Raw genomic sequence first — 26,496 nt, forward strand, 5'->3', positions numbered from 1 at the left:
TTTGTGATTTATCTCCTCTGTACATTTTTGCTAGCCAGCCTTTTAAATTCAGTGCCAGGTTTTCACATCGTGATGTCTGTGCTCAGGAGCTCCACACCGCAGCAATCCACAGCCTGCAGCAGCCCCTTCTTTGCGGTTTTGGGAACCTGCAGTCTGCACAGCATTAGAAGTGGCAGCGACCCTCTCTTTCCAAGTCAAGCCACTTTTTTTCTCAAGCACTACTGTGATCTCCCCTCCACCTTTTTGTTCCCAGCTTGGACTTGTTGGCCCCTTCACTGCTAGTCCCCGGGTAAGAAGCCCCGCTGTGCCCTTTGCACTCCTGGACCAGGCACCCCACAGAGCAGGGTGGGCAAAGGGGTGGCGGCAGCAGCTCTTGCAGTGGGGAGAAGACCTGCTTCCTTCTGCTTCTTCCTCAATGACACCTTGCACCTGATTCACCTCCTTGATTGCTTTTGAGCACCAAGCTGACTCTTTCTCAGGGACAACCTGTTCTACACGCAGCATCCCAGGCCACTGGTTGGGTCCAGGCCCATCAGAGTGCATCGCTACACATACACACGTGTAAATATACGTGTACACACCCACACACATCCAGCTGACAGTATTTTTACCCCCTTGTGCTCACTGTAGATTGAACTACATTGAATGCCACCAGGTACCGTATTGCCATTCACTCATGTTCTGCCTCTTCATACTCAGCCCTTGTTCACTTTAGGGTTTGGTGGTTGTTTTTTTTTTTTCAAGGAGGCAACGGAGAAAACCCAAACAATCTGTTGATCCTTGCCATGCAGGAGAGGTGTGTTTTTTCCTAACGTGAAGTAATAGCTTATCTAGGACCTAAACACACTAGGATGAAAACCTCTTCTGAATTTTATCCAAGAGAGTTCATTGCTTTAATCCTGGATAATCCGTATCTAATCCTTTTTATAATCTTACTCATCTACTTGCCTCAATAGTTTTCCACAGCAAGGAGTTTACATTTTATACAAGGAACATTTTTCTCTCTCTCCTTTTTTTTTTTTTTTTTTTGGTGAAATGAGTTTTACTATCACAGGGGTTTCTCTTCTGCAAGCGTTCTTCATCCAAACTGAAAATAAATTACTTCTTTTTGATACCATGCCTTGTGAAGGACTAAAGAATTGTTTTGCTTCCCACCAGGACATGAGCTCCAGGTGGCTAATGGCTGCTACCAGGTATATTTTGGGCCCAGGAATACTCACAGACACCTGAAGCCCATAATGTTACACATGTATTGCATAGAATACATACATTTCCAAGATTGAACAGAATATATTTTATCAGAAGAGAAGTGGGAGGCAGCTCCTAGCCTCCTATAGCGATCATGATTCCCGTATATTCCAGGTCTGACCATTGAGACATAAATCCCATCTTGTAGATGGCATCATATGGGACAATCACATCTTCCAGCTGCGTTTTCCAAAATTTGGGACAAAACGAGCACCCTGAAGCCTGTCTCTGAGACAGACTCAGGCTATGCCGGGCACTCTTCACCTGCCAGGCTGCCTGCAGGCCAGGAGACCACCGGAGGTGTGGGAGGAGGCAGGCAGGGGCAGGATGCTGCCCCTCTGCTCCGCGCTTCAGGGGCAGTAAGACAAGGGAAGTCCCAGGTGTGGGGCATGAGCCATTTAACTTTCCTGTCACAGAACTCGCTGGTGTGGCAGATACATTGAATTCTGGCTCGAAAATCTGCTTGAATTATCCCTATTGTGCATAAGGAAACAAGACTGATGTGCCTTTTTTTTTATATATTAAAAAAAAAAATGAATGATTTAAAAAGAAGACTACATAAAAAATGAAGCTGCTACATATCTCTGCTTTCTCATCCTAACAGAAACAAATCAGCCAGCCTTCAAACTTTTGTTTACCACTCATGTTGAAGTGACCATAGCATCTCCTCTGAAATAAATAATGGAAATCTGGCAAATATTCAAGGGAGACACAACACACACAACATAAAACACGATAATAAACCGAATAATCTATTAGCAATCAAAGATCTAGAACCAAACCCACAGTCTACAAATAACATGTCAAAAATGAACTGCAAACCATACACCAAGGTGGGTAATAACTTAGAGAAATGGGCAAATTTGTCACTGGGATGCGGGTGGCACAGCTGTATTTTTTGCCCAGGGAACCCACGGATGGTAACCCTCAGGAGTCACTGAAGAAATCCTACCTTTCATTAAGCAGAGCATCCACACTTGAAATTCAAATCCCTGCACTCAGCTACCCAGTTTCTCATTTCGTCATGAATTTCAGAAAAAGCTCTTTTGCCCCCATATCCTGCATGCAATTTCCAAATCATGGGCCAATTACAAGCAGCTAACGAACATGGTTGGTACCATGCTGCAAAGGATGCTGCTTGGTGCTAATGAAGGATCTGGTCCTGATGATGGGCACTGGGGAGCCAGACGACGAGCCCCCCTTCTCGCCCCGCAGGTAAGGCACCGCTCCGAAAATCCCTGAAGTTTTTTTCAGGTTGCTGCTAATAAAAGCAGTTTCCTAGCAGGGCTAGATCTTAACTACATGCAGATCACTTCCAGCTGCTCCTTATCTAATTTCCGTTGTCATCTGACACTGTTCATTTACAGTATATCAATCCAGCATGGGAATGCTTGAAATATTAATTACGTAAGAGCTCATTACCACGGATGCATTTAGCAGGATGCATGCCTGTTTACAGGTATCCAAACTGCTGCACAGAACAACTAAGCAGTGCTTTCCCCTAAGGGTACATCTGTGCAGAGCTGCTCCAAGTGCCTTTAATTGAGCCAGGTTGGGTGCTGTGCTAACGAGCTTTGGGGAGAGGTGGGATGGATCAGGAGCTGCTGGGGATGCTGAGCAGCCCCACTGGGTGCCGGGCAGGCAGAGCAGGGCTGCTCCGTGCTCTGCTTTCTTTGTCCAAATCTGCAGCAGGTTTTGCTGCTCAGGCTCTGTGGCTGGCAACGCGTTTAAACCCAGCTCACCCACACAGGGTCTGTGCACGGCAACCCTGCCCTCGCTTTTGGTCATGCTCCTTTACAGTGATGCCAGAGTGTGAAAATGTAAGAGAAAAAAAAAATACACTACTAGCATTCTGCTCATTTAAAACAATTGGGGCAACAACAACTGACCCTTCCTGGAGCAGCCAGCAGGGACCTGACAGCTCTTTGCCCCCACCCTGCTTTCTTTGGAAGCTATCATCACATAAATGGGAAAAGAGGGGCTTTTCCCCTGCCCACCCCTCAGCATGGCTCAAGTGGCTGCCTTGCTCTTGCAGCGTTCTCCTCGGCTGTTCCTTTTGCAGAGACGTTTCAGATTTGTGGGGAGGAGAGGAACCAGAGAGCAAAGCCCCCCTCCGCCATTTCCATGCCACTGTGGCTCTGCCCAGGCACACCCTGAAACACCAGCGTGGCGAGGTGCAGGATTCATCCCCACCAGCACCCAGGTCTCCCCTGATGAGGCAGGGGTGGACCAGGTGAGGATGGACAGACAGACACGTGAAGCTGGTGCCTAAACGCCTGGAGAACAGCCTCACCGTGCAGGCTCCTGCTGCCAAGGTGCTGCAGGAAGGTGGGACAGCGACTGATGGAGCGAGGCATTAGCTCCATACAGCAGGCAGAGAATGGCTCATTACGGAAATAATAACGAAGATGGGCTGAGATATGAGAAAAACACTGAAGGAATTGTCTACATTTATGGTTGTTGGGGTCTAATTTATTCTTGTGTTTGGACAGCAAGAGAAAATAGAAATCGCCCCTCCTGAAAGGGTCTGTGTGGATGCTCGGGGTGGACACAGCACACAACAACGGCTATCAGCTGAAGTAGCCTAACCTCGACTTCTGATGAATGCAACTAATTTTTGTTCGGGGCTGATGTGTGCCTGTCACCCCACAACTTTTCCCAGAGGCTGGTGCCTCCTCCCACCATGGGGTACAGCCTCACCGAGTTCATTGCACGGAGCCGGGGGTGCAGGTGGGGGAATGCAGCTGCGCCCAGGGCACCCACTCTGGGACAACGAAAATCCCTCATCAACAAACGATTCACAGAAAAATCAGGGAACATGGATAAAAGAATTGGTTTGGGCCCACAAGAAAACAAAGGCTGCAACTCTGCTTGCCCCTCTGGGTGTCCAGGGGGCAAACCCAGCCCCACGCTCACGCGAGCCGCAGCGGTGGCAGGCTGGGAAACGCCGGTGGCCCTAAATAAAAAGCGCCCATCTGGGAACTGAAATATGGCTGTGAAGACTGACGTGCTGCCAGGAGCACTCCCATTTGTCATCCTTAACCCCAAGTCTTCTCACCTCCCTGAAGTTTCTCATCGATCTCCCCACCACAGCTGCTGTTTGCCAGAGGCGCTTGGCCCCATCTCGCCCCACTTCGGCAGCCGTGAGGATGGCAGTGCCCTGCGCTGCCTCTTCCCAGGAGAGCCAGCAGTGGTGGTGGAGCCAGCATCCTAACAGGGACAGGGGGAGACCCTCGCATAGAATAAACCCCCTGTTCTCTATGTCCCTTCCACCTTTTGATATGAAGTTCTCATGCAGCAACTCGCCTGCTGGCCAGGCTGGGTTCCCTTCCTCAGCACCGCCGCTCTTGCTCTGGGCAGGGTCTTGGGAAGGACCGGCACAGGTCAGTGCTGTCAGATTAAACAGAAGTTAAATGGAACATGTCTGGATTTCCAGCGCTTGCCTCCTCCTGGCCTCAGCCACCACCGCTCCCCAGCCAAGCCAGGCTTCGCTTCCCCCTACCACCAGGAAGCAAAGCCTTATACTAAAAAAGAACGTGAAACCCCCAGACCAGACATCCAGGTGCTCTCCAGCATCCCCACACCTTTCTGCTCAGAGCAGCTCTCAGACAAGTGCCTGCATCCCCAGGCATTGTGCCTGGCCTTTTATCCAGCCCCAGCATCTCCGGGCACGGGGAGAAACCCGCGGCCACCCCAGCAGCGGCTGCTCCCCTCGGCAGGAGCGAGCAGCGACCGCAGGATTTCTGTGCTCCTTTAAATGATGCACAATCACTTAACGTGGCAGCAGCCAGTTGTTTTTTTTTTCCAGACTCCAGATTCAGCCACTGAATTGTTTTTGAGCTGGTTACAGCAGAGCAAAGCAACCCCAGCAAAGGCATCCCTTAGGGACACCACGGTGCCTGGAGAACACACGGGCCCCGTACCTGCACAGGGAACGAGGAGGGAGTTGCAGCCACCCGTGGCTGCCAATCTGCTGCTTTTCGGAAGCAAGGAATTTACTCAATACACAATTAAGAAAGAAATGTTCGTTTTGGTCTGAATTTTTCCCCGGCTAGGTTGTTGTGTTTTGCTCCATTTTATTTAAGGCAGACCAAAAAAAAAAAAAAAAGTTAAAAAAAAAGTATTAATTACATGCTGTCAAGATCTTTGGAGAAAAATTCAATATTATCTTTTACCACAAAGAAGAAATGAATCAAGGCTCCATTCCAAATCCAGCAGCAGTCCTGACTTTGACGTGCCGAGGAAAATAATAACTTTCAGCACATACTAATTGTCTTGTTAACATGGATTATGCAGCCAGCCAAATAAATGTCATTCACGCTTTTATGAGAAAGAGCATAAATCTAAAAATCGGAAATGCATAATATTTTTTAATCTTTTCTTTTCTCCCCATTCTGCATTCATAGCCTAAATATATTTACATTTTTAATCCACGCAAACAAAGCAAGGCTCTGCTGGAGACTTTGGAAACCTCCCAGGGGTCCCGAGCTCAAGGTGATCAGATTTTTAAAACAGCAAGCTTGGTTCCCGTGTAGCCTTAAAACCGGTTTATGTTTTCTCAGCACAGCAGAGCCCTTTTGAAATCGGGATAATTTACACTCGGTGCGATTTGCACAAGGTTGCCTTCCCCGTGCCGGCGCAGGCTGAGCGAGCACAGGGCTTGCCTGCACAGCGTCGCCTCCCCTGCAGGGCACGGGAGGCGAGGAGCACAGCTGGGGTACGAAGGCACCCGGCGGGCACCTGGCGAGGTGGCAGGGCTGAGGTGACTTGCAAAGGCCACCCCGCGGCACGGTGGATATTTTCTGGCCGGAAATGAGGAGCAGCACTCCTGGGCAGCACAGCAGCAGCCAGACCCTCCTGGAGGGCAAAATCCTTATTTACCTGGAGGGAGGCATGGCTGGACGTGGAGATACGGACTGGCACGGGACACTGATAGACTTCACTCATTAATGTAACCGCTGTAGGTATCACAATGCAGCAGCTGCCTCTCCCCGTAGATCAGTATGGACCCCACCCGGACCCCACCGCAGGGACCGTGCAGCCTGTTTTCCGACCTCCCCGGCACTGGGGTTTCCCAACAGGAACTGTAACTTGGGTTTCCTTTTTATTTTACGTCCACCCGGCAAACAGCTCGGTGCTGGGCTAAGAGCAGCCGGGGCCACCCAGCAGCTAAAGCTGGCGGTGGTGAGCCCAAACCTGCCACAGAACCACGCTGTGCCTGGCTCCCGGCTGGCACATCTCGGTGCTAGTTGCCCACCTCTCCCCCTGCCCCTGGGTGGGAGCGGTGATGGAGGAAAACCCCACGGCCCTAAGAGCCCACTGTGGAAAGGATGAAGGCAGCCCTGTCTCTCTGCAAGGACCAATTTCTGGTCGGCCCTGAAGTCCTGCTGCACTTTACGAAAATAAATCCAAAGCTGCTGATACTGTACCATCAGCCGGAGCCATCAGAGTGGGGAAGCCAGCTCGGCACAGCAATCCCAGCTAAAGCTTATGGACAGACACAATTAAAATAAGCACTATAGTTTCAATTAACTCTTCTCCCCAGCAGCACAGACTTGGAAAGTACTCTTAATAGATCTCTTCCACCGCAGTGCACAAACTCTATTGCTGGTGCTTCGCCGATTATTGAAAGTTAGCAGAGTGAGGCCGTTCCCTCACAACACCTTCAATGGTGATTTGAGGATCTGCCTGTTATTAGCTGGCTGTTTTGTGAGCAGAGGGGCTAAGCAGGGTGCAGCCTAAGCTTTTTTTCAGGCGGTTGATCCCCCCGGGCCTGTTTGCTGCTTTTTGGGAATGGACTTGCCCGGCTGCCACAACTGTGCTCTGAGCAGCAGCCGAACAGCGGCTGGACCACGCTGCGTCCTTCTTGATTAAATCACAGGAGCATGCAATTCTCCCGTCGCCTCGGGTTGATTGGGAACAAGGCTCGGAATAATCTCAGATAGATTTTCTCAGACAGTGAGACATCCTGATGGTTTTAAGCTTTTCTTTTCTAGCTTGCAAAATACTCCCCTAGGAGGGCAGGCTGCCACCGGCCCTGCTGCAGGGATTTCACATGTGAGCTCCTAGCAGGGCAGAGGAGATTTATTTAGATTTATTTAGGTGGGGAGGTCAGCTCCCATCACATCTGGGCATTTGGGAGCAGTGCTGAATTGTGCACTTGCACTGTCAGTATGTGGAGGCTCTGGAAGAAATTCTGGTTTTAGCAGCCAGCAAAGCAAAGAGCACAGAGGAGAGCAGACCCGTGCCTTCATTCCCCATCCCCAAACACTGTGTGAGAAGCAAAGGGTTGTTTTTAATAGAAATTATTAACCTTTGGAGCAACTGACCTGGCAATGTCAGAGATTCTCTAATTCTACAGTTTTGAAATCAATCCTGGCAGACTTTCTGAAAAACCTATTATAAAAATAGACAACACCACTCAATTTTTTCATGAGAAATGGCAGCTACCAACAGTTTCTTCATTTCCTCTACCTCCAACTTCTCCTTGCCTGCAAGAAAACAGTGTCCTGTGGCTGAGGCTCCGAGATGAGAACCGGGGTGCTCAGAAACCATGTCAGATGCTGGCACAGACTTTCCATGCCCTTCTGCCTCCATTTCTGCACTTGTACAGAGGTGACAGAGATACGCAGCAGCTTCCTACAACAGGTACACAGAGTCCTTGAACGGGAAGGGTTAAAGAACTGCAAGATGTTCATTTTCCTTTAAAATTACTTACTCCCACTATTCCCTCCCCGTCCCAGTGAACATGGTCTTGCCCCTTCTTGATTCTTTTTCCTATCAGTATCCACCTTAATTTAGGTAACTACCACGGTCCTGCATAGCCAGCAGAATGACCAAGTCCTACTTTCTCATGGAAAGCCCCAAACAGGTTTTTTGACAGCCCCCAAGACACGAGTTCATGCTGCAGGTTTTCTCTCTGTTGAGCCCATGGAAGAGCCTCTTCACCTGTCCAGCTATTTTTACAGAGCTTTTCAGAAATATATTACCTTTCTGAGCTCTTGCCTGTCAAAACGCATTAAAATTGGCCAATTGTTCAGAAGGTGACAAGAACAGCCTGACAGGCAGACACACTTGCATTTAGTATTCACACAGCCTTTGTTCTTGCTGGTACGGAAGCATAGCAAAACCAAAAGCAAAACAAAACCCACAACCAACACACCTCCCAGCCAGCCTGGCGACGCTGGTACTCCAGGGGCAGCAGCCCCGAGCAGCAAGGTCTGGTTGGGGGCTCAGAGCTGAAATCAGCCCCGTGAGGGTGCAACCCCAAATCAGAGGGAAGCACAGGAGACGTTGGGACCTCAGCATCTCTGCACCAGAGAAGCCTTTCCAGTTTGCACCCTGATATGGATCGACATCGGGTCTTGCACTCCTCTGGATCTGGCCCCAGTACCCTGGCTCCATCTGCCCTGTCCTGGAGGACTCCCAGATTTAGGGGACTTCAGCACCAGCAGCAGGCGCTGAGCACCGAGCTGCTTTTGGGTTGCTGCCCCCAAAGCAGAACCCGGGGCAGCGTCAGATTTGTGAGCATCAGGTAGGCACGGCCGGACACCTCCTACAAACATCTCACATCACGTCCAGGTCCCCAGGGGAAAAGCAAAGCCAGAGAAAGTAAGCACAAGAGTCTGCAGGAAAGAGAAAAGTTTCCTCTTTGCGTGAAGGAAGGTGAAATTAAGGACAATCAGATGCAATCAGATCACACCTCCCCTCTCCTACAAACATTCATTCACCAAACCTTTGAGGCAACTTTGATGATATTTTGGTTTCTTTCCTCTGAAACACCCACCTGTGGTCAGGAATAAATCCTACACTAATCCTACTTGGCATCGCATAATTCAAGGTTTCTTGACGTAGGCTCCTTCCGAGGAGGGTCAGCATCCCTTTGGGCTGCCTGCACGCCTCTGCCCCCAGCACCCTGCTCCCCTGGCTTCTCTCTTATTTTAAAAGCCAAACTTAGCAACGGGTGTTCACCCCTCTTGGTCTGGATCTATATCTCATTTTTCTCCAAGGGTTTTTATATATTGGACAATACAAGACAAAAATTCTGACTTTTTTTTTTCCTAGCTTGAAAGAAATAATTTCACCTAGATGGCTGCAGTGAACATGCTGCAATAACAAGAAGCTTTTCCAGAAGGGTAAATTACTTAGCGGTGGTACCAACTGGGAGCGATGCTGGTTTATAACATCAGATGTAATCTTTCAGCAACAGGGGGGGAAAATGCTTTCAGAAAAACGCTTTTTGTCATTGGCCACTACGGTGGTGCATCCAATTACACTGCTTTCATTTTGGATCCAGGGGACACAGCTCGGAGAAGAAATCAGCAGCCTCGGGGAATGCATGTGCTGGGAATCCAGCCAGCAGGAACAGGAGCGAGCGCGTGCCCTGGTCCACGAGGCAGGGCATGCAGCCCATCCTGGCTCTCCCTTGGGGCTCTCTGGAGAAATCTTAGGTCTTCTGATAGCCCTAGCATGCAAAGCAGGTCGTTAAAGGGAGGGAGAAACATCACATCTTTCCTCTGGGAAACCAAGGCAGAATCAGCTCACCAAACCCTTACTGGAGCGAGCGAAAATCTGACCTGAAGTCTCCAGGTCTGTTCTGAACCTTACTGCTCCGCTGCCCTCCTGGCTGCAGATGGGGCCAGGGTCCAAAGAAAGCTGTTTCTGTAAGTCTTAAGCTCAATAAAGGGTCCTTCTGGCAAGGAGCTGATCCAGCCCACACAGGCTGGGCCATCCCCCGAGACCCGCCGTCTCCATCACAACCTGCCTCATGGATTATTCCTCCTCTTCCTACTCCATTGCTCTCTCGTCTGCCGATATTATCTATTACCTTTTCTAGCTGTCATTCTCACTGACTCTTCCAGGAGACTTCTTCCCCTGCTCCAGACCAGCTGCAGGGTGGCTCTGCCAGCCGCAAACCTCCCTTACGTGGCCGTGGGGCCGCTGCTCCCCCACCCCACAGCGAGGTGCCCGGCCAGGTCGTACACGCCAACTACATCATTTGCAATATTTTCCTGTCAGTCATCAACTAATGTATTCAGAGATGAATTCCTTTTTTCCTAGGCCAGCTTCAAGTCAAATTTAGTGACTGAAAACAACATTAGCCTTATTGACTCTTTTATCAGCATCCCATTTGTTGGTGGGGAGAGACATCCCAGCTTCTCATGAATAATAAGGCTGTTCATACTTTAAAATCACAAGAACGGAGGGGAGAGCAGGGCAGGGGCAGAGGCAGCAATTTCTGTGGCAGGCTGGGCAGTGATAAGGTCCAAGCCCTTTCACCCCACAGCTGAATTTAGGTCTGGGTCTGAACTTGGCCACTGATCCACTTGTGCCTTCAAACCAAAGCAGATCCCTGAGACAACTATTTCCCCAGCTATCAGGCAGGCTGCCTGCTGTGTGTTTAAGGCATAACACCTAAATAAACCCCCACAAAGCCCCAGCAGCTTGCACACACAGACCCTGTCCCTTGGTTATCCCTGTGACCAGGGCAATGGGACATCTCTGGGCTGGGACACCTCTGTCCTTACCAGCTCACGCTTTTGTGTACCTCCAGGGGGTTATCTCAAACTGAGAACCACTTTGAGAAGTCAGTCTGAGGACGGAGCTAGGCACATCTTTCAGCACATCTCTGCTCACCTGAAATCCAGAGATTTATTTTAATAAAAAGACTTTGTTTTAATTTAACTCCTATCTCAGGACCACAGCAGAATAACCAAATCACGGCCACGCTTCACCTCGATTCGTTAATATTGCTCAGAAAACATAGACAATGGCTACCTTGAATCTATACAACCTGATCTAAAGGCTCCTTGAGCTTTTATCTCCCAGCCCAGTGCTTGCAGGGGTGTAGGCCAGGTTGCAGTCCCTCAGGACCAGCCAAGGGGCTGCCACCAGCACCGGCAGCTCACCAAGCCCCGCAGGCCGCTCACAGGCACTGGGGGAGGATGGGGCACCCGGTGACCACATAGCGGGGTACAGCCAAAACCCAGGTCCCCCAGTTCCCCCACCAGCCCCTGCACCAGCCTGCGTTCCTCTTTGATAGGCACAGCTATCGGGCTCTGCTCTCTGAAGAGTAATATCTGCCTGCCTGGCAGTCAAAGCTGAGCTCCTGCTCCATAACTCACAGCCGCAGCACATTTATCTGCCTTCAGCACATGTAATCTTCTGTTTCCTGTGCACCATGCCCTTCCCTGGCAATGCTGATGCAAATCAGCCTACATAAAGCTTTGAAGAACAGAAGCAAATCATTTGCATTTTGTTCCTAACCAGTAGCATTTTCATTTAATTTCCTAGCTCCTTATTGTAATCACCCTCTACACAATTTCAATCAAATCATATCCATCAATCTGACCAGCCCAAAGCTTAACGATGGTAAAACTTTCATGTAAGTTCCCAAATGCAGTAAATAATAGCAAATTGCAGCAGGCATCAGCTATCTGACCCATGCTCACTCTTCATTAATAACCTCCTGATCTAGAAGTGACTTGCTGCATGTATTTAACTCTGGGAGAAGCTCTCTGGGGTAGGTAAAGCTGTCACACAAATCCTCATATGAAGGTAAACTGTAAAAGGAGAGACTTCTCCACTTTAAAATATGGGGAGCTGGCAGTCACACCTGCAATCTGCACCTCCGTTTCCTGTCATATCACCAGTCTTGGAGCTACCTCTTCACTCCAAAACCAGACACATTTTTACATTTTGAAAGACAACTTGGTAAACCCACATCCCTGTGAAGACCAAAGCAGGTCACTTTTATTCCAGCTTCCTCCAGGCAGTTCCAGGAGCCAGCAGTGAGAAAGCAAAAGTGTTGCCTTGTCTCCTCCAGGATCCTGCTATCCCCAGCTATCTCAGGTTCTGCCTCCACCCAAGCATGAGCTTTTTTGCAGCAGATGCACAGCCTGTGCTTGGGGTTTCCATGAGCTCTCCAAGCAGGCATGTCATGCTTTCTATGTGTCTGTGCAATGGTTGACACAGTGAAGACAAACTCACATCCTTATCAGTCAGATTAGTCACCTTAAACTGAAGGATGTCTCATCTGGGACAGGTTCCTTGGGAGAAACAGGGGCTCCACAGGGACAGATCCAGACCCAAGCCTTAACTAGCTTAGCAGCTTCCCAGAAACCACCAGCATGCAGTGCATTCCTGAGGATATGCATGCTCATCGCAGCTGGGGACAGTCCTGCCCGCTGGCAGCTCAGGATCAGAGCCTAACCACACTTGGAGCTGCTCTGGTACATTTTTCTACCCTGCTTATGCCCAGATAGGAGTGCTGGGGAAAGGAATGGAACAAATGAAGAGTCACACACTGCTTCCATGCTCAGTTGCCCTCTACACAGTGACATCCACGCAGGGTGTGCTATACCCCCTGAATCACAACTTCTTTCAAAGTTCAAGCTGTGCTTCCTTTCAGCACGGCCATGGCCCCAGGACACTAGGATGTAGCCCAGGGGATTCTTGTCGAGCTTCGCCTTTCCCATGACCCCGCAAGGCTTGCAGAGGTGCAGATTGACCTGGTCTGCATTTGGAGTGCTCCTCTCCTCCTCCCAAGGCTGCAAAGCACCCGCAAAACCTTTCTGCGAGGAACAGCCACAGGAAGGGAAATTGTGCCTGGACACAGCGCTGCACATGATGGCCAGTCCCCACCACGTGTGGTCCCGAGAGCATCTTAACCCAAGAGCATCGGGGGCAACCTGTGCTCCTCTAGGGAGGCTTTCAAGGGCGCAGAGCTGAGCCTCCTGCTGCCTTTTTACATCTCAGAAAAGCTGCTCACGGCTGGGGAGGAAGGCTGGACATCACCTGACACCGGCACAGAGCAGATCTGGCTCGGCAGGAGCACGGCAACCCGCTGCTAGCAACAGGGCGTTCTGCTATGTACCCGTAATGAGAAAACTGGGAATAGCAAGAAAGAGAAGAGATTATTAGATAATAAATTATCAATGCACCAAAAACTGCTCTGTACATATTTTTTCCCCCTTACAGCTTCCCTAATGTCCTAGGAAAGTGACAATTACACAATTTAAGGAGGTTACGTTTATTAAAATCCTTTTTTTATTACTTTTCTTTTAATATATGGTTGAGATAAAGCATCCGATTAGAGGAAGGTCACAAAATAAAATATTTAATACTCACAGAAAAAGCAATTCATCCTCCCCCTGCACGCGCAGGCAGCAGCGAGGCAGGAGTCTCAGTGACAGCTCGCAGCAGCCTCGAGCAAGCGCTGCCAGCAGCAGGGCCCCGCTCCTCCACGTTGGCTTTGCCACCTTGTGACAGCCCTTAGAAGTTGTGAAGAAGGCCACACGCTCTGGGAGAGGCAGCACATAGGGACTTGCTAGCACCTGCCTGTCCTCAGCATTGCTTAAAAAGAAACGCTCGCTCCAGCTCCACGCGGGCAGAAGCCGCATCCAGCGTAGGACCGAGGCCTTCAAACTCCTCCTGGGGCCTTCGTTGCCCCAGCCCGTCGCATACTGACCACTGTACCTAAATCCCACACCACCGAATCACAGACCCCTGAATTACATGCTCTCTCTCACCACAAACTTGCCAACACCTTTGGGAACTATTTGCAGAGGGATATTTGTGCACTTTTCTCCATTTCAAGCACTCTGGGCGTTGCAAGTTGTGACTGACAAGTGTACAACCCCATCATGGGACCGCCTGAGAGGCGGGGAGATGTGGATCCTGGCAGAAGCAGGTTGGAATTTCTTCACCAGCAAGCAAAGAAAACCACCCACATTTCACAAGCAGTTGCTTTGGCCTGGGCTGTGCAAGGGGTGCCAGCACCGGCCTTGCCACCACCGCTGCTAAGCCCGGCAAGGACACTGAGGTGCCACCAGGACACAAAGGTTTTTCTGCCCCACACCTCTCCATGCTCCTAGCAGCTTTGCAGTGCACCCAGCTGAGCCCACCTACACTGTCTTCAGCACCACATCCTGACTGCTGCTGTGACACGGCTCTGAGGTGTACAGAGCCCCAGGCCAGAGCTGATTTCTTGAAGGAGAAAGGGCCCAGTTGCCCAACCAGCCTCTGCCTTGCCGTGGGGCAGCCCCACCACCCCTCCATCGCCCACTGCCCTCCCTCACAGCCACAGCCTTTATTTTACTTTAACTCCTCTCCCGGGTCTGGCAGCAGTGACCACGGCAGGGCAGCAACAGCACAGTGCTCCACCACCAAGCTTGTCTCCTGGGCTACAACTGGGGAGGCCAAATCCAGAGGTGACACGGAATTGCTGGGGCTACCAACTGTTGGAAAAGGCCAGGGAGTTTCAGAGGCACCATTCAAGCTCAGCTGGGTGTGCAGGGTGGTAAAAGTCACTTTTGCCAATGTCAAATAATACACAGATAAAGATTTGTTTTCAGATGGCTCTGCTGACTCCTTGGCCATGATTAAGTACTACAGATCGGGAGAACAGTCCCTGCCCAGCAGGAAAACCACGTCCCCTCCCGCACGCTCTGCTGCCAGGTGCTACACAGCCTGCGTACAGCTCAGCCACAAGCACCTGCCAGACTCTGCAGCGAGCATCATCAAAACAAAGCCCCTTTGCCTTCCTAGAGATCCGCCAACCCCCGTAGATACCTGCTGTACATTTAAAGCTCCATCTACTGACTGATTTTCCATGAAGAAGCTATTCCGAGCTTTGCTCACCTCCTTTAAGTAATGAATGCTGACAGGCAATTAACAAGCTGCATTTAGCTGTCAGACACTGCACCTGTGGTCAGAGCCCAGGGTTCAAGGCAGGACCCTGGAAGTCACCACTGTGTGGACATCAGGATGAGTTTTGCTAACAGCTCCCAGGCAGGACCATTTCTCCACGTGTCTTGCCCCATGCTGGTTCCCCTTGCTCTTGTGAGCCAGGCTGGCTTTGGACAGTGGCAAGACCCAAGAGTTTCACAGTGAAGATGGATAGGGAGCAATGTGTTTTTATATGAGACTGAGTGTTCTTGCATGTCCAGAGGTAAGAGGCCAATGCACTACGCAGTGGCCTTGTCAAGCCATCTGGATTAATTTAATAATAATAGCTTCCAAATGCTCCTGCGTGGCAGATAGTGAATTCTTTCTAAACGTTGTTTGCAGTGTGCTGTGAAGAAAAAAAGTGTATGGATTGTTAACTACACCGCAGGTGAGAAATAATAGCACCAAGCTCTCAAAGCCCTGCACGAACATGGTCTAATTACTGCTTGTTAACACTTCTATGAGCCAGGCACATATTTCTATTGTCCAAAGCCACCAGAAAATGGGAGACTCCAAGTAGGGGTTTATCTTCTCGCACGCAGCACCCAAGCACCCTTCCAGCACAGCGGGTGCCTGGGCAGTAGCTGGATGGAGACTGGGGGAAGCGATGCACAGAGCGATGCAGTGACCTGTAGGGTTTGGGCTCCCCGTTTGTGCTCCAGGAGCCCTCCTTTGGCATGGCTGGGAGAGCAAGCAGCTGGGGACAAACGTGCTGCTGATTGACATCACAAAGAGGGGAGATGAAACAAAATCTCACGGTGAGCCACAGACCCTGCATGGCTCAGCCTGAAAGGAGTAGCAGGCTGGAGATGACAATGCCGCAAATCACTTCTGAGTTACAGAGGTAACACAATGGCAGGACTGCAGAGTCCCCGTACTTGAAACACCAGGACATGCATTTTAATTTAGAAGGACTGAAAGAGGAGAAAAAAAAAAAATCTCAACATCACATTTCCAGGTCAGCATTTGACTTGCTAACTCCTGCTGTGGGCACATGTAAAAGAGCCCTGAGTTATGAATTCTGTGAGACCCTGACAAGTGTAACCACCACAGTGTCTAGGCTGGAGCTGGATGGCAAGCATGTCCTAAACCAGCCAGTCTGCTTGTTCTCAGAGCAGAATAAAAATAAAAGATAATGGGAAAAAAAAATAGAGGGACTGGAGTTACGGGTTGTTAATGAAAATGGCATTATCTCTATCTAAAGAGCAAGACTAGACCCTTTGGCTCAAGTCAATCTTATCTGACAAGAAATAACACTACCCAGCCAGCCACCCATCCACGTGTCTCCTGGTCCCCTTCCAGCCCCAAACAGGCTGCTTGCACCCACTGATGCTACAGTTCACCCAGATTTAGATGACTAGCCCAGCTCCCCAGGGACTTCTGCTTCCCCATGGCCTGGCCACATATATCCAAGCCATGCTCCACGCAATGTCGCGGCTGCCAAAGTTGCACAGAGCATCACTTTTTAACAGGGTTGTTAAGAGTTGCTTGTGAGTCTGGAATGGGCATCAAAAAAGTATTTTTACTTAATAATCAGACTTAATCTCTTTAAGTTTTGTTGAAGTCACTTTCCCAGGGCCTTAGGCAAAAATCAATCTTAAAAGCATTGTAAAGCTGTACCGTGGTAGTTAGATAATTTATTATTCCATAACTGTGGGTCTTAATCTAATTACAGATCATATCTAGGGTTCGCTTCAACATCTTTTATTTTTCTATTTTTACTTGCAAACATTCACAAAGAAATGACATTGTAAGTGGAGGAGATGGGAAGCATGCAGTGTTCTTCCTGCTCCCAATGTCACCACTTTTAGTTACCAAAGACCAAGGAACAAGGGAAGAGCAGCAACGAGCAGAAATTCCTTCTTTCATAGTGGGACAGAACAGTTCTCAGCACAAAATCTGCTTGCAGCCATGTGAACCACAGCCTTCTCTGATGCCCTGATGCGAGACAGCACACTAAACCATCCTTCCCAAAGGACACCTATCCTAAAGACTCCCAGTAATGAAGATGACTCCTCTTTCCCATTTAATTGTCTCAACTAAGCCTTTGGTTTCATTTAGGCACACTGTCTCCTTGGGGAATTCACCTGCTTCTGTCTCCTCAGTGCAGCATTCGCTACACGTTAACTTTCCTCCAGCCTAGAAAGTCAGGCCCAAACTAACAGAGGCATTTGCAGAACTTCAGAGACCATAGGAAAACCTTCTCGCTTTCAGCCTGCAGGGAGAAACCAAACAACACACTTCCAAAAGCGAGATTGCCCTTCCCAGATGACTGCACCATCCCAGCCTTCTCTGCGCATCCATGTGGTTTGCATTTCCACCAGGTAATGCATCGAGTTTGACAGGTCATTTGCCCCGGCCGGCAGCGCAGGGATGTTGCTCATCCCCAGCACTGCAGAAATCAATCAGCGGGCTGCCCGGGGACCTACACCACCTGAACATGGTACCTCGCTTGCTCCATACCCTGGGGAGCATCCCACAGACAATGCGTGATTCATTTGTTCAAAGCAGCTAGAGATAGCTCTCAGAGCCTGTAATAAATACCTGAGATGCAGTAAAGTGCAAATAGAAATAAATAGCAATCTCATGGCATGTATTAACATTAAATCATTGGGGCAGCATGAAAACAAACTTAGCCCCTCACTTTGTTCCACAGTGATCCCACAAGCATTTATTTTCTTTTTCTACAAGCAGGAGTTAGCACATAATGGATACCAAAATTGATTCCACCTAGGCAGCTGCCTGCAAAGATTTGGGATCAGATAAAAAGTGCCAGTCAAGGCTGGAGAGGGAGCCTGGATCTTCCTCACCCCACCAAGCTGGTGGCCCCCCAGCTCAGCTGCTCAAAAGAGGTGCTAACCCACCTCAGAGCCCAGATTGTCCCAATTTATCACAACAGAGACCAACAAGGGGCACATGAGAGGAAGCTGTGGAATTGAAGTCCATGCTTTGCTCCCCCAGAGCAAAGAATAAAAAAAGCAAGGAACAAAGGGACGTCACTGCTGCCCTGTGCCACACTAGGACAAAGAGCAGACGTCCTCATCTGCTCTGCTGTCGATTTAAAAGGGGATCTGGGCCTATTTGCTCTCCCTGCAAGTTCAGCTGAGGACCAGAAAGAGCGTCACCTTGTGGAAGTGAGCATTTCATTACCTTGGTGATTAAGAAGCAGCATATCTAGTTCATTTTAAGGCAATGACATAAATCTCTTTGGGCAAGACAAATCTGGCTCCCAGCCAAGGTCATGTCTTGTTTTGGAAAGATTTTGCACACATTTTTTTGGAATCATGGTCTTTTCAAAATAAAAAGTCTAAGAGATTGAGTTGACCATTTAAAAAATAATAATTCAAGTTTCTTCCAGCCTATTCTTCCCAAAAGCAAAGTTCCTCTAGAGTGCAAAAATACCCCAAAGTTGCCTTTCAGGTATTTTACCCACAGTTACCCACAGGTTGTGCCAAGAAGTGAACAAGAGCAACATCAAAGAATCAACACCAGCACATGCTTCATCTAAGGAACGTGAGTTCCCTTTTGTAGACGTGAAGTCTTGAAAGCCTTTCCACTCACATTATCAACAGATTTAACAAACAAAGTGAAAATAAAACACTTAAGGGAGAACAGCCTGCTTTGCTGCCCACCAGAAGGTCACCCAATATCTCCGTGCATTGCTCTCCCCCTCCTGCAAAAGAAGTGCATAGGTAGCAAGACTCCACTGCGTTTCTCCTGTAGCTCTTGGGTGCCACCGCTTGGGTGCTTGGAAGAGGGAGACACTAAGCCTTTGCTTTCGCTCTGCCACCTTCTCCTCTCCCTGCTCTGTCAGCAAGCTCATTCAGGCTTTGCCAACTTTCTAACTTAAGCAGCTTTGCAGTTTTAGAATAGCTACATGCTACTTTTGCTTGGTTCTTGTGGGTCTTTGGAGGCACAACGCTGTTAGACGTACATCAGTGGTTTTCCTCTCCCACATCATCCCAGAGCAAAAAGAAACGAGGCTCAGGAAGGAGCTGGTGGTAACACTTTTCAGAAAGGCTAATTTACACCTCCTTGGATACCAATTACAAATTCTCTTGTTCGTTTGGTCTAACCAGAGTGCACAGCAACAGGAAAAGCTGCTGCTTTTCTGGGTTTGCCAGAGTCTCTGACATCCCGTCCCTCCTCAGCCCCTCTCTCCATGGAGGAGGAGATGCCCCATTTTCTATATTAACTGTCAGCACGGCGTTGTCTATTTGAATAATAATGAAAAAATGAAGCAGTAACTCCTCTGCTTTGTGTAAAGCCCTTTGGCCTCCTTTTCTCTCGCTGCTGAATTGAAATCTGCTGGGGACATCAGGCCATTTTCTCCTGTACAGCACCAGGGAAATGAATTGCACTGCTAACGAAGTGTTGCTCCGTTCTTTAGAGTTTAAGAGCCCAGGAGCCGTGGGTTACAACGGGAGCCCACGGTCCTCTTGGCTTGCAAGACGATACCAAAGCTGTACCCAAACTGTCATAAACTTCAGTCACATTAGAAACTGAAAGCAGAAATCTTTAAGAGAAGTTCCTCGGCCTGTTTTAAAATCAGCTTTGACCATATGACTTACCTATGGCTACATGGGCACTGCTACAAAGGCACTCGTTGCAGCTTATACACCTTTTATTAAAGGGATAGTTAGATCCACACATTCACAACTCAGAAGTGCCCTTTTCATGAACGCCCCTAGGCATCTATTCATATCTATCGATACCTAAACACGCGCTTTAAACTAACCACATGCTTAACAACTTTTCCCTATGTAGACCTTGGCAAACAGTCAGATAAGTAATGCTGATACACAAGTAAAAGAGCTTGATCTAAATCCTCTAAAGGTCAGGGAAGTTCTTTCTTTCCTTAAAGTCTGACAGGACTTGCCCCTCTGCTCTGCCCCATCCTCCATCTCAGGACACCCCGGAGCCCTCACACCCTCCCCAACTGATTCAGCTCACCTATCCTGCCAAGCCCTAGTTTTTCCTGCTGTTTTAATGAGCTGAACTGGTTCCTGGAGGCGTACAACGCATCCCAGAGCTAGTGCAAGGTGAGCTGTGGGAAGAGGTGGCAGGGCGCAAGCAGCACTGCGCTTTCATCAGCAACCAACTCTGACCTGTCCCCCAAAACCGCCCCCAGACACAACTCCAGCAAACTGAGACCCTGCCTCCCTACTGGCAGTCACCAGTTCCTAAAAGACGGCAGAAGGTTCAGGTGTCTCTGCTTCTCCAGCTCCCAGCTGTGCTTATTAGCTAATGCCGACCTCCACCTGAGCCCAAGATCTGCCCCTTCCAGCAACATTCACCAGCTGCCAGAAGTTTGCCCCCAGCTTTCTGGAGCAAAGATTGCCCTGTAGATAGGACACCGTTGTGCAAGCTGAAACAAAGAGAAGTTGTCTGAAAATCTGCTGTTCAGCTGACTTGTGAGCAATTTCTGCACTTCCCTTTGCCATGGGAGTCACATTAATTATCACAAAATGAGAAAGGGCTTCATCCAGCCCTCCTCTGAGTCACTGGGAAAAGAATTAAAACTTATTAGCTTCTATTTTCTTCACTGCCTCTCTTCAAAATCTCATAACAGTCAGAAATCCAGATCGAAAAATATGACACACTCCAATTTCCCTTGATTTAATTTCCTCAAGCTGACTAATTTAATTGCAATATTTACCTGGTACCTCCAGCTCTGCCTTCTCACTCTCTTTCCATTGCTGAAACCTGCTCCCAAGTCCAGTTCCCTAAGCTTAAGCCTGCACAGATGTTTCCAAATTTGTATTTGTTAGAGACTAATTACCCTCATTCCTCAATGGATTATTCCATGGGGATCGGATATTCTGTTTGCGATCACAGATGTAACACACACACACATCATGTGGTTATCTGAAAGGGGTTGGGTAATTAGGTATCACAAAAAGGATGAATTGTTTGAAGTGAGAGGGAGATTAAAAATGAAATCGGGATGATTTTTTTAATCTTCCATGTGATATGAGCCTGAAAGATATAGCTGGCCAGCAGAGATACTAGAGCACAATTAGAATTCAGCTTAGCCACCAAGAACTCAAACAACATCAAGGTGAGACAATATTTTAAAAGTCCACAGAATAAAAAAAAAAAAAAAAGCTTTTAATGGATTTCAGGCTTTATCTTTCCCCTGTTATACTTTTTAGTTTGGAAATAATAATTAAAAAAAAAAAACAACAGTGGCAGCAGTGAAAGCATAACTTAAAATGAGTTCATACCTCCAGCTAGGCAAGGAAGAGGGGAGCCTGTTTATTCATTGTGGTTATCTGCTCCATCTCCCAGCACCGTAAATCAGATGAGCTCCTTTCACCAAGCCGAAGGCACCAGGGTCTAAGTCAGGGGGGATCTGTCCCAGGACACAGCCGTGCATCAGCCCACGGCCCCCAGAAGCACCCCAACAGAGCCCAACCCTTCGCTGAGGGTTATGTCTCAATGCACACAAGTCCTCGTGTGGGTGAGGCTGTTTACACACTTACGTATTTTCTAGTTTGGGGCTTTGGAGGCAGACCGTCAAAGGTAAGAGCTAGAGATCTTAAATATATTTGGAGAGCTATAGCAAAGAAAAGCCCTTATGAGAAGGACGCTCTCCTGATGGCTCACAATCAGCCCGCAGCACTTTTCTCAAGACCGAAGGGAACTGATCTCGTGCTGGCATCGCAGCAGATAGAGGGGAAGGGTGTAAAGTGCAAACCTGCTCCCAGCGGCTGTGCGCCCCCCAGTTGCAGAGCAAACACACCCCAACACCAGTTGTCCAGCAAACGGCCGTATCTCCACGTGCCCTTCTGCAGCAGGGTGCTCACAGCTTCTCTTCCCCGCTGTAAGAAGGGGACGCCTTTCTGGCCTTATAAGAAAAAGGTTGCAGCTGTGTGCTCTGCAGTGCTGCCACACAGGACCCAGACGAGCCCCATCCCCTCTGGTCCCAGCTGTCCCAGCTCTGCCCCACCTAGCCAGCCACAGCCATTGCTTCGTTCCCAGATCCCCCATCCCCATCTCAAAGGAGGGGTGCATTTTTATTTTATTTTTTATTTTTCCACGCTATTTGTTTTGCAAGCAAATCGCAGCTAGAGCCTGGGCTAAACAACCCCATCACGAAGAACCCCACCTCTGAACAGCGGGGCAGCTTTCTGCTGGGTCCTGGCCCCGGACAGGACAGGGATAAGGCGCCACCGGAGGCTTTCCTGTGCCCCTTTCAGCACGAAGCAGCCCTGCTCAGCGGAAGCCCCTTGGCACCACAAGCATCAGTATTAATAACGACGGTCTGTTCATCAAAGGTAAGAGCAGAGAGGAGCTGTTTTAGGAGCCTGACTGGAATAGGAAAGGAAACCAATTTGCACTGCTTACCCAATCCTGACAAGGGCATCATCGTACCAAGGAAATTAGGATTCTCTGGTTGTTCAGCTTGGCTTCTGGATACCAACAAGACAGTGGAAATTATGAGCAATTATCTTCATTATTATTTTGCTTACAGAGCCAGCCGGCCTGCAAGCTTAAGATGGGCCGTGCGGAGTCCCACCAGCGGTGGTGCTCAGGCCCGATCCTTCCCAACCCTGCATAACCTGAACGCAGCACACGTCTGGCAGCTTGATGCTGGCTTGAGCGGTTACCCACGAGACAAATGCTCACGCACACGCTCGTTACCACATCTCTATTCCCATGCAAACCCCAGAATGCCTCGCTACGTGCCAAGCCTAAAAAGCTGAAGACTTTTGCACTAGTTGTAATCCAGCTGGCAGCATGACCGCAGGATGCCAGGCTTCGGAGCAAAGGGGGCTGCTTGGGGTCTCAAGGATGGCCACCAGGTCACAACAGCTCTAAATCCATCCTGACGGCTTCTCAAAATAAGCATTCTCCATAACTGCATGGAAAACAAGGGTAAGGAAGGGCTTACAGCACAGAAACAACCCTTTTTCTTTGTATCTGCAGCTCTTTTGCTCTTGGTTAACATCCTGTGTAAGGCTGGCCATTCCCCACAAAGACAGAGCTGGGATTTTTGTCCGAGGTGAAAATTAGAAATCTTTTTATTTTCCTTTGTTAAATGGTGAAATACCTTCCAAAGGGAATAAAAAAAAATCTCATGTCAACTGACATGTTTCTCTTCAGTTTTGGCTCTTGACGACTCCTCCCTCTCGCTTGCCTGTATTTTGAAATAAAAGGTTATTTCAAACTAAAAATATCAAAACCTGTCATTTGAATCCAGTCAACTTCCAAAATACTGCCTTTTTTTTTTCCTGAGAAGTTAAATTGTCAAATCAATACCATTTCTGCATGCTGCACATGTAGAAGAGTATGATTTCATCAAACCACCACCTTCCAATGCACATCGTTTGCAAAGAAACACACATTTTTTCTGGCACAAGCAACCAGGTGGGGCAGGGATCGAACAAATCCAGTGGATTTCTGCAACGTGTAGGAGCTGCAAAAAGCAGAGATAAAGAATCAGTTCTGTGGGGTTCATCTTTTAATCAGTCTTGTAGAAATATATTAAAATGGTACTAATTAGTTACTTGATCACCATCCTTTGTAGAACAACATCAGAGGTTTTTTGTTTTTTGTTTTTTGTTTTTTTTTTTCCTATGGCACCAAACTGGAGTACGGGGCAATTTCCCTTTGTTTTGGGGTGTTGTGTTCATGTTTCCCCTTCTCTCAGCTCTCTCCTCTCTCCCTCCAGGCCTCTCCCAACCAGGGAAAACCACCGAGAGGTCCCAGGAGGCACGAGCAGGCAGCGGTTCAGAGGCTGGGATTCCTGCAGAAAGGTGGCTACAGGCAACGCTTAGACTTATGTAAAAGAAATGCGATCACCTTGCCAACCTCAGAGGTATAAATGATGGTGCCACCACCCTCAGGACAGCCAGGTCAGTGCCCTGAGCCTTCTTTTGGCTCTGTCCCAAGGGCAGCACTCGTATGGGTGAGGAAACACCTGGTTCAGCAGCAAGGCAGCTCCATGGAGAGCTGGGCTCTTCCCGTGAGCGTGTAAAGCAGGAGGGTGAGCCACAGGATAAATCATTTCCCATCACAATCCAGTCATTAGCACCCCCATAGCCTCTCAGTGGTCACACCCCATCTCATGATGGAGGCAAGAACCAGTTTGTTTGTTCTTTGTTTGTTCTTTGTTTTGTTCTTTCATCTAAATGTTCTTCTGTTAAAAAAGATTCAGTTTTACTGAAACTGAAGCGGTTTGAAGAATCTTCCTTTCTGTCACTGCCATTAAGAAATCATGAAATGACATGGCAGCACCTAGTCTCAAATTTCCTGTTAAAAACTTCATTTCAGAATTGTGAGGTCTTCATTGTCATTCTGTCCTACAGATTTGTTTGTATTTTTGCTGTTTTCTGACAAGTCCACTATACCTTATACTACTCGTTACTGTGACTGACAAGTCTGCCATAACAGAATGTATGACTTGAAACACTTGGCTTTTTACTTATCAATTTCTAAAATATCAGGGATGGCGCACACCAAATGCTTCTCTAGAACAAAACATCTCCCGTTTGTTCCACCGAAGCAAGCTGAGGCAAGCTGACACACAGATCAAAGAGCTGCCTGCTTGAGAACTGTCAAGGCATTTCATTGCAAACTAGACGGGAAACGCCTTGAAACACGGGAAAAAGCTGAGGTTTCATTCAGCAAGCCAGATCCCAGCCATCCTTAATGCAAGGAAAACATTACTGTGATTCACTTAACAGCTTGTCACAGTACGCCGTTGTTGGTGGAATCTGTTCTGTACTATTAACACGGTGTCACAAAACAGTAGACAAATACAAAGCAAATTCAAGGAGTTCCAAAGTGAAAATTCTTCCAGCCTATTTTAAAGGCGTGTTTGCACCTGGAAAGGTGAGGTGTTCGAGAAGAGCAGCCCGTTTCGCTGCCATGAGCTTGCCCACGAGGTGCTGTGGCTGGTGGGGTAAGGCAGGGAGCCCACCCCAGCCTTCGGCTGCCGGCACCCGCCAGGGCACTGCCGAGATGCTGGGGCACCTCAGGGCGCTCCTGCCATCTCCAGCCTAAAATCTTCCCACCCTCAGGCCCACCCGCTTCTGAACCTTAAAAAAACAGTACAAAAAACCCTGTATATAAGCTATCAAAAAGCGGCTGGCGAGGATGACATCCTGGAGCACAGGCAGGACAGGTGAACATAGGTTGTAAAAACTGATTCAAATGGCTATGGGCAGTATAAACAAATAGGACATGCATTTATGAATATATATATATATATATTTAAAAAAAAAAACAGGTCCAGATACACAGTTCTATAGAGCTTGTAAGGAACCTGAATAATAATAAGTTAGTAATTAGTAATAAGGCATTAGCAAAGGGAAGAATTCCTCTGTAACTCAGCCAAGCTCAGTTACCAGCCGTCACCGCAAAGGCTAATGCCCCCCTATGACAAGTGACTGATTCATTTATACAGATACTTCAGTTGTTACTGATGACAAGAAGGTAAGAATTCAGACTACAAGGGGGAAGCAATAGTCCGGAAGATATTTATATAAATTACATGTTTTCAAAATCAGCTGGTTCTGCTGAGGTTCATTGCCAGGTACTTAGAAGTGGCGAAGGCAATCTCAGGGCTGTTAGCGCTTATCGCTGAAAGCTCAGGGACAGTGGCAAGTCCCAGAAGAGCGGAGAATGGCAAACATAGTGGGGAATTACAGGCCAGCCAGCTTAGCTCCAATTCCCAGAAAAAATATTGGAACAAATCATCGGACAAACACTCTCCATGCATCTGAAAAATAACAAGGCAATGAGGAGCAGCCGACACGGATTTGTCAAGAACAAATCACATCGAGCCAATTGAGTGTTTTTGCTACGACAGGGCAGCAGGACTCGCAGGGAGGTCAGGCAGCGGCTGTCACACATGCTGTCCCCAGCCAGGGGCTGGCTGGCAGGACGTTGTCTGAAGCAAGCCACAGGAGTACAGTTAGGGCGGTTGTGCAGGAGGTGGAAAACATGCTCAGAAAGCAGTTTTCAATGATGTTCCCTCAAACTGGAGGGACGCAGCGGCATGCACTGGGTGAGGATTTGCGCCGGGCCACTATTTTCACTGTTTGACCTGATAAAACAGTTTGGAGACAACGTCAGCTGGGGAAGAGCTGCAAGCACACTGGAGGCAACGGGCGACTGAACGATAAACGAGATGATAAACGAGACCGAACGTCTGAAATGCAGCAACGCGCATTCAGGGTAAGCGTCAATAAAACCTGTTGAATTTGAGGGCTTTCAAAGTACCAAAACCAATGCCCAGAGAGGATGCCAAACTTCCAGCCTTGCACCCAGATATCTGCCTGGCCGCCCAGTGAGGCGTGCACTGCACATCAGGAGGATGCTCTTTACCTTATACTTCCTTTATTTATCTTACTGGTTTTTATTTTTCTTAGAGGAAAAATAAAGCCATTTGAAGGAAGCATCACAGTCATCACTATTAGTGACTTCTGAAAATACGAGCTCTGAACAGGCCGATTAATTCTCTGTGATGTGCTCGGCTGTATCGAGAGAATTGCTCTGGTGCCTAATGAA

General features: G+C 48.5%; 2 long non-coding RNA genes across 4 annotated transcripts in view; both read right to left on the bottom strand.

Annotated features, from left to right (window-relative positions):
* The window catches only part of LOC310882378, a 54,059-nt gene that overhangs the window by 9,823 nt on the left and 17,740 nt on the right, over positions 1-26,496 (bottom strand). Inside the window, exon 1 of one of the 2 annotated variants that reach the window (XR_014572925.1) lies at positions 2,201-2,490. The exons of the other annotated variant lie outside the window; for it this stretch is intronic. This is a non-coding gene — a long non-coding RNA (uncharacterized lncRNA). Of the gene's footprint in view, positions 1-2,200; positions 2,491-26,496 lie in introns of those variants that run through there. 2 annotated transcript variants of the gene reach the window in all.
* On the bottom strand, positions 9,516-21,813 carry LOC310882379. Of its 2 annotated transcripts, XR_014572928.1 has the most exons (4): positions 21,677-21,795; positions 21,204-21,331; positions 13,378-15,322; positions 9,516-13,137 (listed from the first exon to the last, which is right to left on the bottom strand). It is a non-coding gene; the product is annotated as an uncharacterized lncRNA (long non-coding RNA). The 2 variants fall into 2 exon arrangements; XR_014572929.1 differs by lacking the exon at positions 13,378-15,322 and having other exon boundaries at positions 9,522-13,137; positions 21,677-21,813.

The sequence above is a fragment of the Anser anser genome (assembly GCF_964211835.1).
Source record: "Anser anser genome assembly, chromosome: 16".
Taxonomy (NCBI): Eukaryota; Metazoa; Chordata; class Aves; order Anseriformes; family Anatidae; genus Anser; species Anser anser.